Here is a 17,775-nt window from a genome sequence, read left to right as displayed (position 1 = left end):
CGTGGTGTGGCATGGCGTGGCATGCCTGTCAAAGCCTACCTGGGAAAGGCACGGGTCGGTAAACAGCCGGGACAGCCCGGCGGGATGCAGAAGGTGCAATCAAAAAGCCCTTTGACTGTGTGTTTGTGCAAAGCCGCGGCTGGCCTGGGTGCTGGCTTCCAGAGGCTGAGGCACGGCCTCTGTGCCTGCGGCGAAGTTGCTAACGGAGGCCGCTGCCTTCAGCCTCTGACCACGGGGGAGTCCTCCTCCTCCTCCTCCTCCTCCTCCTCCTCCTCCTCCTCCCCTGCCCATGCCCGTGCCCCTCTGTCAGGGCGGTCCACGGCCGCACGTTGCGGCGTTACCGCCGCGGGATTTTCCTTTCCGTGGCAGAAAAGCGCCGCGGCTCCCCCCGCAGCCCCGGCCCCGCTCCCCGCCGCCCGGGCCCTTGAGCAGAAGGGGTGACTCGGCGGGGCCCCGGGGCCCGCCCTGGCCGGGCACCGCCCGCCCTGCCGCGGCGCAGCCGGGGGGATCCCGGCCGCCTGCGGGCGCCAGCCCCAGCGGCGCTACAAGTGGCCGCCGGGGGCGGTTTCGGCTCCGGCTCCGGCTCCGGCTCCGCCGCGGTTTCCCTCCGCCCCGCGCCCGCCTCCCGGCGACCCTCTCCGCGGCGCGGAGGGGCCGCGGGGCGCGTTGCGTAACGCTGCGCTCCGCTCCGCCGCGCGTCGCTCGGGGCGGCCCGGAGGCGCGGAGGCGAGGCGAGGCGGGTCGCCGCGGCCGGAGGTGAGCGGCAGCGGCGGCGGCAGCGGCAGCGGGGCGGGCGGGGCCGGGGGGAGCAGCGCGGCGTGTGCGCGGCCCCGCGGGAGGCGGCGGCGGCGGCGGCGCAGGCGGGGGGAATCCAGGTCACGTCCGCAGCCAGACGGCGGCTGGCGGGAGGGACGCGGCGAGAGGCACCGCGCCGCGCCCGGGCGGGCGGCGAGGGGCGCGGGGCAGGCGGGCCGCTCCGCTCCGCTCCGCCGGTAAGTCACTCGGGCTCCCGCTCGGCGGGGCGGGGGGGGCAGCGCGCCCCGGCCGCAGGCGTGGGCGGGCGCTCCGGCGGCGGGCAGGGGGTGCCGGCTCCGCAGGTTGGCGTCCCCGGGCGCCGCTGGGGCACGCCGCGCTGCCCCCCGTCGTGGCCGTTCCCCCGTCCCGGGGTGCCGCGGGGGAGGCACGCCGCGCTCCCCGGCCGCTCACTATATTTAGCCGTCACCGGCGGGGAGAGCGGCGGCAGCGGCGCGCAAACGCTGTCGGGGCGAGAGATCCGTCGGGGCGCCGGCCGCCCGCCCGCCCGCAGCATTCGGGGGCGGCGGGGGGCGAGCGGCGGCCCGGCCCGGCGGGGAGGGGAGGGGAGGACACGGGAGGGAAAGGGAAGGGAGCCGCGGCACCCGCCGGTATTCACCACCGCGGGGGTCGGCGGTGCCGGGGAGGCGGCGGGGGAGCCGGCGGTGTGCGTGTCTGCCGGCGTTTCCTTATTTATTTATGTTCGCAGCATAGGTGGTATTTCCCCGTTAAGAGTTTATCCATTGAAGTTTTATTTGACTTTCTAAAGCAACAACAACAACAGCAGAAATCCGTGAAGTTAAAAAAAGCCAAACGTGTTAATTGTTAACTAAATATAGAAGAGGAAGGCTTGAAAGCTGCTGTGGGTGGATTGATCAGGCAGCGTGTGAGTAGAAAGGAAAAGGGAAAATTGTCAGCTTTTAGAAGCCATTTGCCGGTAGAAACGATCGCACCTGTTCTGGTGAGTGGCAGGAGCCCCGTAGATCCCTGGTCCCCAGGACCCTTGTGTGCACGCCTGTGGTCCAGGCGGTGGAGGGAGAAACACAGGTTAAAAAAGCTGTAATAGATACCAGCTCTGACTCAGGAGGGCGAATGAGACTTTTTTTGACAGTACACGCATGTTCCTTTTATTATTTTAACTTAACACAAAATTCTTACGTTCAAACTGAGCCATCTGCTAGTTACAGTAATACATTTAGCTTTTATTTACAAAACTTAGTCTGTCGTAAATATATGTTTGCATAATTGATAGACAGTAGATCTCTTTATAAAATGATTTGTTTTCCTTTTATAGTTCAGTACTCCTTGTGTGTTGAGACAATTTACTAGATTTTCTGGTTCCTGTTTTCCCAGCTCCAACTTCTGCATAAACATTTGAGAAAAAAAAAAACCAGAGCAAAGGGTTTGTTCTTTATAAGAAATTTTTGTAGTAAAAAGGTAATTTTCAAGAGACTTTATCATAATCAATGCAATTGCATTAGTTAGCAGTATTTGCCTTATTGCAATATTGCCTAAGGGAGTTCTCCCCCTTACTTTGGACTGTAAATAATACAACTATTTAAATGTATAGCCTTTTCTAAAGTGAAGAAGCTGGACTAAGTCACTGGAAAGTATAGCTCTTCATTTTCTCATAGAACAGCTGTTTAAGGCACAATAACAACAAAAGTTTTGGGAAACTGGATATGCCTACTTCCTTCCTCGTGAGACTTTTTTTTTTCCCTTTTCTACTAACTGGCTCAAAATCACCCTTCATATTAGTCCTGGGACCCTTAAATTAATCTCAGCCTTCCTTCAGTTTATTTGAATTGGTGACCTTTGGATGAGCTGGTGTGTTCCATTGTTACTTGCTAATGATGGAATAATCTAGTCCTGACCTACCAGTTGTGAAACCGAGGGCGCTGCTGCTGCTGGATGGTCCCGAGGAAATTTAAACATCCTATGGCTCCGTGTTGGAAGAGGGAGGATTTAGCTGTGGTTTGCATCGCCTTTTAACTGTGCGGACTCTGATGTTCAGAGCTGAAAGGGCTCAAACCAAAGTCTGTTAGAGTCGATGGAAAATCTCCCATTGATTTTTAGTGGTTTTGGATCGAGTCTTGTATGAGCTAGTGTTGAGCACATCATGGCTACTCCAAATTGTTCAGTGCTTTTGAAATTCTTTGCATATCCAAGTCATTATGTAAAGTCAAATTTATTGTGCTGTCTCCTTCTCCTGTGTGGGAATGTTCTTTTGCTGAGCAGAAAGCGATGGTGGTGTTTTTGTTCACTCTTTTATATGCTGCAGCATTAATTTCGTTATCTGATCATTTCCTGTTATGTGAGGACAACATGTATGCTTTTTCCAAATTCCCCCCAAAATGGGGGATTTTGGAAAAAGTGAATCTGCTTTCGCTGAAGGCTGCTTACCCTGCAGACAGGTTTCTTCAGGTATTTTTCAAAGAGTTTACAGTAGTGGGATATCTGAAGTCGTAAGGCATGCTTTCTCTGATGTGCATGTTGTACTTCCCTTGTTCAGTATGTGGTTGTTTGCTGCTTTTTTTTTTTTTTTTAAAAAAAAAAAAAGGTGAAGGGGGGAAGTTGTTAGTGATAACAGATACTGGTGTTCCATAAAGAAGCTTGCAGAATAACACATACCTGTGGTAGGCATATATCCTCTCCTGGCTTCCCTGTTGTTGATGATAAGCAGGATTTTTCCTCTTGGCTATATGTAAAAACCCAGCCAAGAGAAAAGCAGGGAGGAGAAGGATTACTAAACTTAAATCATGGAAGTTTGTCAGAGTTTATTGTCTAGCGTAGCCTGTCTTGAAATTTGATTCTATTTGGAAGGGAATCAAGAGATGAAACCTCAAAAAACCCACCTGATTTGAGGCAGGACATCCTCCAGCAAGAATCTCATTTGCTACCGGAAGGGTGAGACCAGGAATTTTGGCTCCTTGGAAAAGGAAATTCTGGAGCTCATTATCTCTCCTCCATCATATTCTGGTTTACTGATTTGGGGTTTGCTTATTACTAAAAGTTGAAGAAGGCAAAAGAGGCATGCATATGAAAGAAGCTCAGGTAAATAGCCTGAGATGAGGGAAGGCATGAGAAGGAAAGTAGCACAATTTCTGTGAGCCTTCGTGTCTTGGACTTCCTTCTAGGACTTGGGAAGTGCTAATTCTTCCAGCCAAACTAATTTGCTCTTTAATAGGAGATGGCTGTCATGGCAGAAGGCAGAGCTGTACTGCAGGATGCAGGGTAGCAATGCAGAGCTGCGTATTTCCTCTGTCTTGTCCTTTCGCCTGCTGGATTTCCAAAGCACGTGTGAATCTGGCGTCTGGAGGAAGGGAGGAGATACCGCTGGGGCACTGTCCACCTGCCTGCAGGGAACGAGGCGGCACATCCATGCCATGGGTTTCCAGAGAGTATGGTCAGGATCTAAATTTGTGAATTTTCTGTCAGACAGGGTCAGAGGATGGATCAGGAAAGATTTTCTTAATATTTCCACAGTTCGTCTTTGTTCCCTCCTTTCCAAATTTCAGAAATGGCTACGTCTGCAGTCCTAGATTCTCTCCTGCATGTCTCCATTCAAATAAATAAATAAATTCCGTTCAGTAGCTCTTCAGGTTTAGGACAGCAGAATTCTGCTAAGTCACGAAGGTACTCTCCTCCTTTTATCTCCTTAGCTGAAGTAAGGCCTCTGAGAGGTTGAGGAGGTCTGTACTGGAAAATGCAGTATAGGTATGTTAGTCCCCGGGGGTTTGCTTGGGTTAATTTAACCCGTCAAGGAAGTCAGCAGGATAATTCACATGGCCATTAGTGTGGCAGTACTGCTTTTGATACTTTTTAAACTTGTCATTGTGCGGTGGAGAAATAATCTGTCTTCTCAGGGATGAGCTAGGTTTTTACATATTTTACAGGGATAACTAAACAAGCAATGCATGTATTATGAGAACCTTTGTTATGAAAATCAAGGGCAGACTATAAGCAAACTTAATTTCTGTGTAAAGATTAAAGAATTGTATTTCTTCAATTCTCTGTTATTTCATCAGTCATATGTGGTCCAAGAGGACATTTTGAATAAAGTAATTCAATCTTGCATAAGTTGTTTCTCTCATTTAATTCACAACACGTGAACGAGATCATTTCCATTACTCATCACAACTACTTTACTTTAAACATGGTTATGGTAGGGGGACAATGCAAGTAAAAAGGTTGGTTGGAAAAGTTGGTTCTGTTGTTAACCTTTTCAGTTTATGGTCACACTGCCTAAGTGCATGTAACAGCCTACAACTAGACAGGATGAAACTGTAAGCAAATAAAATGCCTTTTTGAAATACAAAAATTAAATTGTGTATTCAATTCTGAATGCTTTTGGTCATAAAAAGTCTCATTTTACTCTGACCTATTGTAGCTTATTAGAAATTAGTGGTCCTGTGAAACTTAAACCAATAAATTAGCCATTAAATAAAGGAATAAACTGCAGTTTAAAAAAAAATTACTCTATGTCCTCAGGTGTCTTAAATATACAGAATTGTAATAATTTTTACTGATGAACTAAAATGGCAAATACTCTTATGTTATAATTAGATTATACTCATGGAAGCAGTGTGATCATTCTAGATTACAGAGCTGTTCTGTGTCCTCTGGTGAACCTAACCCAATAAGTTAGGGTTCTGTTTTCCATTGGAAGAAATAAAAGGACTGATTGTCAAGCTGCCAAGTAGTAAGGTAGAAAACAGGGCAAGAAGATCAATGTCTCTTCAAGTGAATTTAAAGTCAAAATGTCTTTCCTTTGCTGGATGAGGAAGGAGTGAAGTTGGTGCATGTAGAACCAAATTACTTATGTATGCATACACAATGCATACATTTCTATCTTGGATAGAAGATTATTAATTCTGCTCAATATTTTTGCCTGTTCTAACACTGACGTTTGAATGCCTTCTGGATTACTTCATGGGAGTTGGTAAGAATGAACTGTAATCCACAGGTACAGCAACAACGTTGCTTGACTGTAGGATGTGCTTTGGAACAGCTGTAGCATCAGAAAATAAAGGAGCTCTCGGAAGAAAAGTAAAAGTACTTTTCAGCTACATAAGTAGTTGGATCATTGGACAATTGCTTAGTAACGATAGCTTAGTGACACGCATATGGATGAACCATTTTTAAAACATTCACAAGAAAAATATACTGTGGGTAAGAACAGCTGCTTTCATCACCATTGCAAGTTGGCTTCTCTGAGTCATGTGTCATGTTTGCTCTCATTATCTACATCTGTACAATGTTCTTGAACTCTGGGCTTTTTCCTTTCTCATGTTTCATGGATTTGCAGACCTTCACGTCTTTCTTCCACCGCCTTAGTCTTGGACCTTGGCCTCCTTTAGTATGCTGTTAACTCCGCACCTCCCACCCATGACTTTGTGTTCTTTCCCTCGACTCAGCTATGCCGTCTACTTGCTGTGTGCTCCAGCCCAGCTGCACTTCAGCAGCTATGGAGTGCTGCTGCTTCTTGGTTTCCTACCTATCGAAAGAATGAGCAGTAATAAATTGAAGATGTTTCTTCTTTAGCATTGTTGTTTTCCTCTGGCCTTTAGCACAATCTTATCATTCCTGGTCCATGTGCCTACCTCCTTGCAACTTTTGGCAGGTAGGATTGCCTTCATGTGACATCATACCGTCTGTTTTCTAGCTTTACATTAAAATAATTTTATTTCCATGGTTTATTAATTTATCCCTGGCTTGCCTTTTTTTTTTTTTTAATATTTCAAACATCTGTTTAAAAAACGGGGTGTGTTTGTGTGCTAGGTGCTTCAAAGGGTAATTAGGAGCTGTAGCATTTCTGTATAAGGCTTAGAATAACTTCGTTCATGCCTTCAGGAAATGGAAGGGTTTATCTTGAGCCTTCTTTTTTAAGTTAGGTGTCTTACTTTCCATATTGCTTTTATTCTCCTAAAAAAGATAAGGTGAAACACATTATCCAGTTAGATAAACAGGGAAAGATTCTGTACAGAGTTGTATCCGTGTAAATCCAGAATATACATGCCCATGCACATATGCATTAAAAGAGTATTAGCCTATAAAATATTTGTGACAAATTTAATTTTTAAAGCAAAATAATTACTTCCATTAAATATTAAAGAGTAATTTTATTTCTACAAATATAGAGAAAATTATATCTGGAATACAGGGTAGTTCCTATGCAGCATTGAACTGCATGTATTTTATGTTGTACCTGTTTCACTGATGTGACTTACTGAAGTGATTTGGTTTACTGAAGTGCTCTGTGTGACTAGAATAAACCAGCTTGGCTGGGCTAGAGGACTTCAATCAACTGTTTAACTGCATAAGTTGTTTGATTATTAAGGTTATAATGTTAAGCACTAAGGAAAAGAAATACCAGAATTAAGGTTGATTATGCAGCCTTAATTTGGATATGTTTGAGTATATGCAGATAAACTAAGGTTTAGAGTCCTTGGATGGTACTGCTTCACTTTTCAGGGTGCATAGCATTATGTAGTAATAGTCATGTTTGAAAACTATGGCTCCTATTAACTTTATTTGAAACTATGAGACTTCTGAACATCTGATCCCACGGAATGCTGTTGGTTACATAGAATATGAGGAGCATGTGGTCCCTGCCTGGAAACTGTACACATGTAACAGTAATTTGTTCCTGGTTATTGTGGATTTTGAGTTGAACATCACTTTGATCCCATGAAGGGATCAAACCTGATTATCCAACTTAGCATTCAACTGTTGTAAACTGTTCAGCTCTTTTTTTTTTTTTTTTTTTTTACCCCAAAGTCCCCTGCCTCAGATACTTCACACTTTTCTCCTTTGCCAGAAATAGGACAGGGATGCTACAGACATTTTCTTTCCTTGAAGAGTCCTGTGCATGGAGACGGCATCCTCAACCGCATTGTCCCATCGGATGTCCTGTCAGTTGCCCTGGTTGCTGAATCTGGCAGATGTTGAAGGCAGCTGCCACACTCCTGCTGTGGGTTGCACTGTCCTTGGAGCTGTCTGCTGCCTGGTTCCCTCTGACAGGGTCTTCTTGCCACCAAAAGGGATAAGTCGATGACAAGAGTCCTGCTTGCCATTGTGTTGACCAGACCCTATGCTTTTGTCTTCTCATCTTTCTGCATTACTGAATGTTGGGTTCTTTGGGGGGGGTGTCCCCAGTCCCACTGCCTTTTGGCATCTCCCTCCCTTGCCCCCCCACTTGGCAGTTCTGCTGTGTATGTATGTGACCACTGGCACGTGCTGTGAGACTTTGGCGAAAATGGTGATAGCCTCTGAAATGTGTGAAGCCTTCTTTCTTGCTAAGTAGGCTGCTGCACAAGATGTTGTCTTGATAGCAGCTGTCTTCATTTCCATTGAACTCTGGGAGAACCTAGAGACTGGTCTGATAGTCAGGCCTCCTGGGAAGCCCTTTTGCTTTCCTCCTCTGCCCAGGGAAGATGAACCTCACCCACTGTCACTCTCCCAGTAGGATGCAGGGAATGTGCTTGCAGCCATTCTGGCCATGCTTTTCCAGTTGGTGGATGGTGGGAGTGTGTTTTGCGAGGCAGAAGGATCTTCTACTGTGATCTCTTCAAGAGGCCTCGGATCAAAACACTCTTCAGTTTTGCGAAGGTAGAAGTGCTTTCTCTGCTAGGAGGTTAGGCATGGGTGGGAATGGTGTGGCCTGGGGCAGGGAAGTGCTGGATTCCCTGATTCCCGAGTGAGGGAGGGCTCTGGCCATACCCTCTCTATAGAGCTGTTCCCTGAGCTAGCCCTCCTGGTCTCCCCGTCCTACCTGCGGTGACGTGGGTAGGACGGCTTGCTTTGGCGTAGGATACTTGGGAGGGGGACAGCCAGGCTAAGGTGCTTCCTTTCCTCTGCTGCTTCCATCTCCTTCTCTCCTCTGCCTTACTTTCTCTTTAGGGCACGTTACCCATTTCTCACATGGGCCTACAGGTGTTTGCCTTCAGCCCTTCTTTTGCGGCACAGCTCTGAGTGTTGTCAGTGTTCACTGTTGATGGTCAAACCTGGTTATGATCGAACCTGTCAGCTGTGGTTGTGGAGTGTTTCAGCATTTTCACCCCTAATAATAAATAATAATAATAAATCCTTCATTATCAAGCCCTTCTTTTGTCTTCTTCGTGAGAGATGGAAGGGGTTAGTGCCCAGCAGCCAGGCTTTGGGGGTACTCTTCTTGGCATCTGTTGGTGAGGGGCTTTCATAGCTCCAAACCAGAGGACGTGGAGTGGACGGAGCCTCGCCAGCCCATCCAGCTCATGGTTCTGGTCTGATGGCTGGAAGGGAGGGATAAGCGAGCTTTCCCCAAACTGCCCGGGTTGATGTGCCAGGCAGCTGCTCTCCCTTGGCCTCTCCTCCTTTGCCCCAGTCCATCTGGGTTTGCCGGACTGCAGTCCGAGGGGCAAGGGGCAGGCACCCTGGACAGCTGGCTGCCAAGGGGCTGAACTTCTGTAGGCTCACTGGGCTCTCCTGGGGGAGAGGGCAGACCTGGCCGCACTTGTTTCTGCAGCCAGGACCATACCTCTGGCCTTCAGGCTCTGGACTGGCTTCTTTACAGTGCCTGTTTCCTGGCGTGGAGCTATGTATATGGAGAAATATATGTATATATATAGTGTGCTTCCTTCTCTTTTCACATGTCTTCAGATCTTCTGAGATACCTGATAGCTGGTAGATTCAAGAATCTGAATGAAACAAGTTTTTTTTCCAAATACTATAAAAATTTTTGTGGAGCACGGATAAACTTAGGCAAGCCCCTCTCCCCCATTTTCCCTTTCTGACTAGATTTTCACAGGGACAGCAGGATTAATTCTTGTCATAAGCACCTTGCTTGCCAAATTACAGGTTCTGCTCCAAGGAATAGGAGAACTCCATAGTTGAAAGAAAAAAAAGTCTAAAATTTTGCATATAGGAAAAAAAAAAACCATTTCCTTTGGCTACTTCTGCAGAAATAGCAAGACCGTTTTGACTCATTGAACGCCAGCACAGGTTGCCCAGAGAGGTTGTGGCATCTCCATCCTTGGAGATATTAAAAACCAAGACGGACGTGGTCCTGGGCAACCTGCTCCAATGACCCTGCTTGAGCAGGGGCGTGGACTAGACAGTCTCCAGAGGTGCCTTCCAGCCCCAGCCATTCTGTGATGGAAACTTTCTGAAAAAGTTCATCTTGAGGTGGGCAGTCTGATAGGGGAACTGCAGTTCACTTGGTTAGAGATGAGTGAAGTAAAAAATAATTTAAGATAGATTCATTTAATGGGAAGTGTAGAGCACACTTCAAAATTAAGATGGCCTGTCAGGCTTGCCCATAATAAATTCAGGGGAGTCAATAAAAATATTATGAATTCATACCAAAATAACAGAGAGCAAATCTCACTGCTTCTGTCTACGCAAACAACTTAAGCTGCTCTGTAACTTTAAAAAGTGCCCTAAATGCATTTTCCATGCCCACATCGAAGTTGTGAATTTACTTAAAACTTAGAACCAGAATTCGTGTTTTCACCTTTGCACATAAGGGGCCACTGCTCAGGATCATTGCCTTTGATGCCATAGAAAGAATCATATGGGCATAAAAAGTAGCCAGGACTTGGCTGCTGTTCAGGAGTCATTTTCTGATCATACTTTGCTCATAGGAATGTAAGTGTAAAAAGCCAAATTTACATAAGCAAACTACTCTATGAGCCCTTGCCCTCTCCTCTCCTGTGACCTTTGCTGCCCCGTTTGGCTCCCAGAGTTTTTCCAGAGATCTCTTTCTTGGGTTCCGTGTCTCTCCAGCAAGAAACCCAAGTTCTGAAAGCAAGAAAGTGGTGGAATTGCAGACACAAAATGTGAACTCAAGCAATCTTCCCTCTCCCGTTACTGCTACACCTACTCATGGGGCAGCCCTGTGGGGACCAGTCTGGGCACTGGCAGCCAAGGCAAGTACCAGCCATCTCCTTACCTTTGCTCGTAGCTCGAGCTCACCCACAAATGGCAGCTGAAAATTCATGCCCATAACATAAGTTCACATCAGTTTAACCTGTGTTTTGCAACAACACTGCAGGCTGCCTTTTTTCTAAAAGCTTTCTATTTCTCAATATTTTTTACATATTTTATTTCCTCAACTTAGGAGGACTAGCAGGAAGGCTTGTCAGCAATTTACCTTGGAGATAGAAGGCAAAGGGGAAGTGGATTGCTGACAGGATATTGCTCGCTGTCCGGGCAAGCATAATGTGCAATAAGACAGAAAGTTGAGACTCCCCTTTGTGGTGTTCAACTCCAAGCCAAGTTATAACTTGAGCTCAGTCTCTTCAAAACACGTCTGTGTAGATATAGCCATAGTCCATTTTGATGATCATAAGTCTGCAGCTGAATTAATTAATTGATGGTGCAAGAAAGATATTTAAAGGCAGACCTTTACCACTCACAAGTCCAGATCTACGAGATCAAATCTAGAGTCTGAATTTTTTTTTTTATGTTTTGTTGCTAAGGGTTTCCTGATACATCATGCCTGATCTTGTCAATATTTCTTTAGGTCTTGCTCCTTTAAATAGCTTTGGATGAGTGGAACATCCTGTACTTTTGCAAAGATCTCCTGAAGTCAGTGAAAGCCATTTGTGAACATGGTCAGCTGAGAAGCAAATGCATTGTGTGCCCTGCACAGTCGTAAGCCAGTCCGCGTTTGGAAATGAGAGTAGTATAGTATTACTGTGTTTGCTTTGGAAAGTAATCTAATCAAAAAGAGCTTGAAACAACTTGCAAATTAGGATTGTGAAAACCTCAATATCAGTTTTGCTTCTTTACGAGAAAAAGTATTTAAACCCAGAAAGAGCAGTAGACAGGAAGAATTTGAGAGATTCACCTTGGCAGATGTTGCAAGGCATGGAATAGAATAGGACTAAGCTTTACCTATTGCCGTGTGAAGGTTAAGAGCTGCAATCTCTGCTAGGAGATCCGAATTTCACAACACTCGGGTGGTGGTGTAACAGGAAGAAGGGTGTGGGCAAAACTACAGAGCGACATATGAGTAATTCAAGACCTCACCTGTTTTCCCATCTGGAGAGCAGGGCTAAGTGGGGAAAGCAGATGGGCAGATCAGAAGTTAGAGTTTAAACGCTTACTTTTGCTGAGCTGATCTGTATTGAGGATAATCTTTGGGGATTCATGGCTGTTGCATGCTTTTTGTATTTTTGGATGGACGTTTTTAATTGAGTCAGAAGAAAGGATGTCTGGTGTTACTCCTTTTATATACAATATCAGAATGGCACATCTGAGCTACTAGGATATAGCCAGCAGATGCCAGCAGTCTTTGTGATACTTTACTGTTAATTTACTTAGGATGTGTTTTCTTCACTAATGCTCCTAGTAGTGAACGAGCTACCTTTTTAATAATATCAAAGGGGTGGAATTACTGTCCCGTTTCCATGTGCAAAAGTCTTGTTGAGTATCAAAGGCAGATTATGACCTTGAGTAGTGCCCAGAAGTGATATGTATGTCAGGGAAAAAAAGTTACGATCCCAACAATGATTTTTGAAATTCAGTCAACATTATGTATTCTTAATAAATACACATCTTCCTGCAATGTTTGAAATCAGGGGTCGGGACTCCAAAATGAGACTTAGCGTAAGTAGAGCTGAGACTGGTTTCAGTGGTTATTACTGCCTGAGAAATGAGAAAGGCAAGCATAAAGGTAGGTGGTACAAGCTTAATATTTTCCAAAGTTCAACAGTTTTATGAGCAAAATGGTCTGCTTACAGTGTGTTTTTAAGAAAGAAATAATTTTATCTGCAGTACTAAATTTGGAATCAGTATACCCGGCCATCTGCATCTGTATATGTCAAGCCTAATATCTAGATTTAGGGATTAAATTTATACCGTGCTCTTGTTTGTTTTTCTTCAGACTTTTGCTATAGCACATCTTTTTTTCTGATGTAATGCAGAATCTCATTGGTGAATTTTGTGGCATTTCTTGTTTACTGATATCTGTATGAAAAACTTGGCAAAAGTTTGTGAAAATTCAGTATACGAGTCCTTATACCTTTATATGTCAGTTAGCCAGTGTTATTAATATTTAAAGCGATTAATGCTCTTCCCTTTTTAATCCAAGCTAATGTCTTCTAATCAATGTTATGTTATTCAACAAATATAACAAAACCTCCCGAATTAAGATACTGTGCTCTTTTGTTATCTCTGGATGTGCAGCATAGCACATATTTTTGTATCTTTTGAACATTTTGTAGATCAGTCGCTGAATTTCTGGTAGTAAATGCATTATATTTTTGAGTCAATAAATTTAATTTTCTGTCAACACTAGTCTTCAAGTTACATTTCTGCTGATTTACCCATTGTTAATTAAGAATAATTTTATTGCTTTGGTTAACATAAGAAATTGGGACATTATTAGGGTGTTGGCCTTGATGTTTCCATAACAGGTTAGCTGCCTTGATCTGGCTGTGTTGACAGTAAAATTGAGTCTTCTGCTTGGACGTGTAGGAGAAATATGTGTTTGGTTAGACCGTTATCAAATTGGAGGAAGTAACTAGAATTGGTAAAGCAAAGACAGGCACAGTAATAATAAAAAAAGAGAGAAAAAATTAAGCAATACAGGGTCATGCAGAACACTGTCACTTTGCTGATATAATTTATGGCTGTAAACAGGGGTCATGACGTCACTCCGCAGCAATCCCAGCTCTTCTCAGCTTTGTACCCTTTTCCTATGGCTCACACAGGACCAGTCCTAGAACACTGTGTTCCCTTTTGCATACCCCTCGTTATTTATTATTTCTTCTAACCAGAAGAGATTAGACAGAAGAGAGTTCAGGGAGGAGTTGGAAAAATAATAGAGGGAGTGAAAGGAAAATGACATTAGCAAAGACTGCGAGGTGTCTGCGTACGTATATTGAGGACGTGTGTCTGAATTGTCTGAAAGGAGTTGTAAAGGGTAACTGTAAAAAGTGAAAGTGTTTTTTTTTAACTTTAACAAAGGGATCACTTGTTGGAAGGAATGGATCTAAGACTTTGGTCTGTGTGTGATAGTGTTATCCCCTTGGAAGCAATCGGTAGGAATCTAAGTTGTGTGAAGCACCAGCAGCTGTGTGATTCGGAATGATACAAATTTGGTAGGATGAGGGACAGGCAGCTACTGGAGTCCCCTCTTGTATGATCATTTTTGATAGCTGTGACATGTTCTGGTTTTGAACACTAAATAATGCCTTTGACCTAATTTAACTCTAGTATAACAACATTGAGAATATGGAGCATTTACATCATGAAAAGAAAAAAGGAAAATACTTACATTTAAGTATTTCCTATTTTTAGAGTAATATTTTATCTTAAACATTCGCAATAATATAAAGCAAAATACAGTAAAACCAGGATTCTGTTGTATTTGCCTAATGTAAGCGTATATAATCTTGTAAGCGCTGTGTGACATTTAGATTTTATTTCATTTTCCCTTTAAGCTTCAGACTGGCAGTTAAAGTGCCTTAAAGGGGTCTTTATTCTAGTTGAAGTGTTCCGATTGCACTCACCTTCTCTTCCTTTTCCTTTTCTTTATGGTAGCATGTTAAGTTTTGAGGATTGTTGGGGCAGAAGTGCCATCTTTTCTATTACAATCATTGGCAGCTGAAGCTACTCGGTGCCTTTTCAGAGATCTTGACAATCACCAGCCAGCCAAAAAATGAGGAGTACCTTGTAGAATTGCAGGTTACGTGCACATGTGACCCTGATTCAGAAGTGTAAGTGTCTGTAATTTAAGAAACTTGTAGGACAGGTTGTGTGGTTGGCCATCTCACTAGCTGTCTGGTTCTTCTCTAAAAAATGCTATTTAAAATGTTAAGGCAATTTTTTAGAAACTTGTGATTTGAAGTCACATAATCTCAAAAAGCCTGAACTGTGAATAACTATGTGGAGGTTGTAGACTGGTCAAAGCACGAGAGATTACATTGCAAGACCAATATGCTAGGAGAAAGACACAGGGAAGAAAGGGGAAAAAGCACCCCTGTCTCCCTGTCAGAACTACCAGGTTTGGTGTATGTTCCCCTAGTTGCTCCCCAAAATGTGGTGGCTGTACCCAGCCTTGAACAGAGGTGTCATGGTAAAACTTCAGCGCTCTTCCCAACTTCCCAAAGAAATGTGATGTAACTATTTCATCCTCATGAAATTTTAAAATGTATCCTGGCTTCCTTAATTTTAGAATGTAGCATGTCAAGTAAAGAGCCTTAGTCCTAACATTTGGACAACATCCACTTCAACTTCCAATCTAGATCTTTTTCTAACACAGCAGTGTTCCCAAAGAAAGCAAGTTAAGTGCATGGTTTTTCCTATCTTCACATAATTCCTTATTGTCCTTAAATTTGATTGTCCTTAAATATTTTTCTTTTTTCTTTTTTTTTTTTTTTTTGGAGTCCAGGTTGTTCTGCTTTAGTCCTTACAAGCGAACATTTCAGAAGGTTATATGAAAAGTGCAGTGACAGTAGAGTATGTTTATGGTCTTTAACTCTTGCTGTCACTCCAGAGCCACCGCTCTCAGCTGCTGAGATGTTACAAGGATCGCTAGTTTCCATTTAATTTCTCTTTTGAAACTGCTGATGAGCTTCGCAGGTGTCTGGGAGGCTGTGCAGAATGGCTGGGAGCAAACTGTTGTAGGCAAAGTCCTTACAGACAAATGGTGCTTTGAATGGACAGGATATAAGCATATTTTTCATAATCTTCATTCTGCCTTCATACTCCCCAAAGGAACTTCTGGAGCCTAACAGTGAACTGAGAAGCGTATAAGGTAGCGTTAGAAGTAAGATGCATATGGAAGTAGCAATAATGAAGGGGAGAGTATTTCAGCACAGTCAGTGATTGTCTGGAGATGAATTCCCCAGCAGTAAATTCTTAAAGTGCTAAGAAGTCATCTGCTAGCACAGAGTAAAAATGGGCAGTTTACCTGCATGTTATAATTACAGGGTTAGATTTGCAGTACTGCTTTCCTGCCTGATTGCCAATACGTAGCGTTTCAATGATCTGCATTGTTTGGAAGTGTAGTACAGTAACCCGTCAGGACTGACAAAATTACCATGGCGTATTTGTGTTGTGTCACCCAAATAAAAATCCCTCTTCCATTTGTTCCTGCATATATTTAAGATTGCATTTTCCTGTTTGTATGTCTGTAAATGGTGCTTTACAGACATATGAAAAGACGTACAGTCTTTCCAAGATCTTCCAACACATTTTTATCTAATTATGGCTATTTTCTATAGCTTTTCTAATTTTTAACACTTTATTAGGGAAGAATGCATGTAAGTGATTCAATTTTCAGTGCTGTCTATTTACCCATGTTAGAAATTATTCTTTAACTCTGTGTGTTTGCTTTTTTAAGGATATCATGACTCATTATTTACTCATGGGTAATCATCTTTAGTAAACAGTGCATCTTGTGAGAGCTAATACAGAGCTTCATGTGTATCAGAGAGAGACCCTTCAATTCAAAAGCTCCTGCCAGCTGTCACCCCCATGGCTAATATCACCTCATAATATAGAGCTGGTTACAAAATACAAAAAATAATGTTTGTATTTAGAGAAGCAGGAAAGCTTGCAAATAAACCAGAACTCAATAACATGCATGACTTCAGGGCTGCAGCAAAATATACTTGGGCATATAATACTACAGATTTCTATTTTGTATCTGATATCTTACTACTATGTTTGGTTGGTATTTTATACTTTTTCAATTAATGAAAGCAAAAAAATGGCATAAAATCATTTAAGCCTGTCCTATTTCTCTTATGAGGAAGAAATATATTTTGTCTCTATTACCAGTTACTTTCCTTAAAATGATATTCTAGGTTTAGACTTTGAATCATTCCCTGGCTGACTAAGTGATGATTCTCTCGTTTGTCTCCTATTTATAAAAGAAATGAAAAGATTTAGCTCAGGAATTTTTCATATAGACTACAGATGCACTGTTTGGGGCCAAGTGCTGTCCTCAGTTACAAGCCAGTGTCGCCGGTTAGCTGTCTGAGTCAATGGCAGCGTTGTGAATGTGTTTCAGCATAGTCCTGAGACTTAAATGTTTTGTTTCTATCGTGCATATGGGGGTAAGAATTAAGCAGATGATAGATAAACTGATTATAAAAATAGATAGGAAATAGAGGTTCATTTTCCAGTCCAACATGCTGCTGCCAGTACTGAAGCAAGAGTAAAACCATTACTCACTGCCCTGCGGGTGCTGCACCCTGCAATGAATGAGTACCATATTTTTAAGTACCTAGTACCATCATGAAAGCCTGAATTTGAAGCAGAAGTTCAGATCTTAATTAGTGAAACTGCCTTTCCTTCTGTGGTGCTGCCAGCCAGAAAATCTGATTATATTTTAAACTTTCCAAAACGGACTTTGCCTTTTTACTTCTTAGGATCTGTCTGTGAAACCAAGAGTGAGGAAAGGTGTAGTACGGGAGGCAGCTTTATGTGCCTTCATCGACTGTTTCAGGTTGGTAACATCCCTCCGAAGTTTTACTTTCAGGGCAGCCCTTACCCCTGTATTCTTTCAGCCTCCAAGATTTTCTGTACTTTGAAGTTAAAAACCAAGTTAACCTTTGACCAAGAATTTCAAAATCCCCTGATAGAAAGCCCTTCCCTTTCTGCTGCCTGATAAATGAAAAACTCCCCCCTGCTTCTAGGACTCAGAACACCTCTGTAGAAAAGACCTGAGGCTTTATTAATTCTGAATTGCAGTTTTTCTGGATAATTCTTTTTAGGAGGAGGCATCCCTGTTAAGTGTTTGAAAATCTTCCTTGCTTTTTGACCTGGAGAATAGAAAACTGGGCAAAAATAATTACAGGGAAAAATATTAGTAGCCCTACCAGGATGTGAGGACCTTACCCACAGCTGGGGTCTGCCAGGTAAATATGAGATTGCTCTCAGCCTTACTAGCTTGAGACCTGCCTGAAATAAAAGAAGAAAGCAAACCCAAAGAAAACTAAATGGAAATACAGCCCGCCTGTGTTTTTTGTGCTGTAACGAGGAAAA

General features: G+C 43.5%; 1 protein-coding gene across 6 annotated transcripts in view; it reads left to right on the top strand.

Moving 5' to 3' along the window:
* The first annotated feature begins 515 nt into the window (after window positions 1–515).
* Window positions 516–17,775, top strand: part of THRB (thyroid hormone receptor beta) — a 170,519-nt gene continuing 153,259 nt past the window's right edge. For 3 of the 6 annotated variants that reach the window (XM_075493156.1, XM_075493160.1, XM_075493159.1), the window contains exon 1: window positions 516–756. The gene's annotated coding sequence lies outside the window, so the exon portion shown is untranslated. Of the gene's footprint in view, window positions 757–837; window positions 993–17,775 lie in introns of those variants that run through there. The other 3 variants (XM_075493155.1, XM_075493154.1, XM_075493158.1) reach the window with 1 other exon arrangement.

Source organism: Mycteria americana, chromosome 2, assembly GCF_035582795.1.
Source record: "Mycteria americana isolate JAX WOST 10 ecotype Jacksonville Zoo and Gardens chromosome 2, USCA_MyAme_1.0, whole genome shotgun sequence".
Taxonomy (NCBI): Eukaryota; Metazoa; Chordata; class Aves; order Ciconiiformes; family Ciconiidae; genus Mycteria; species Mycteria americana.
This window is presented reverse-complemented; position numbering and strand designations above follow the sequence as displayed.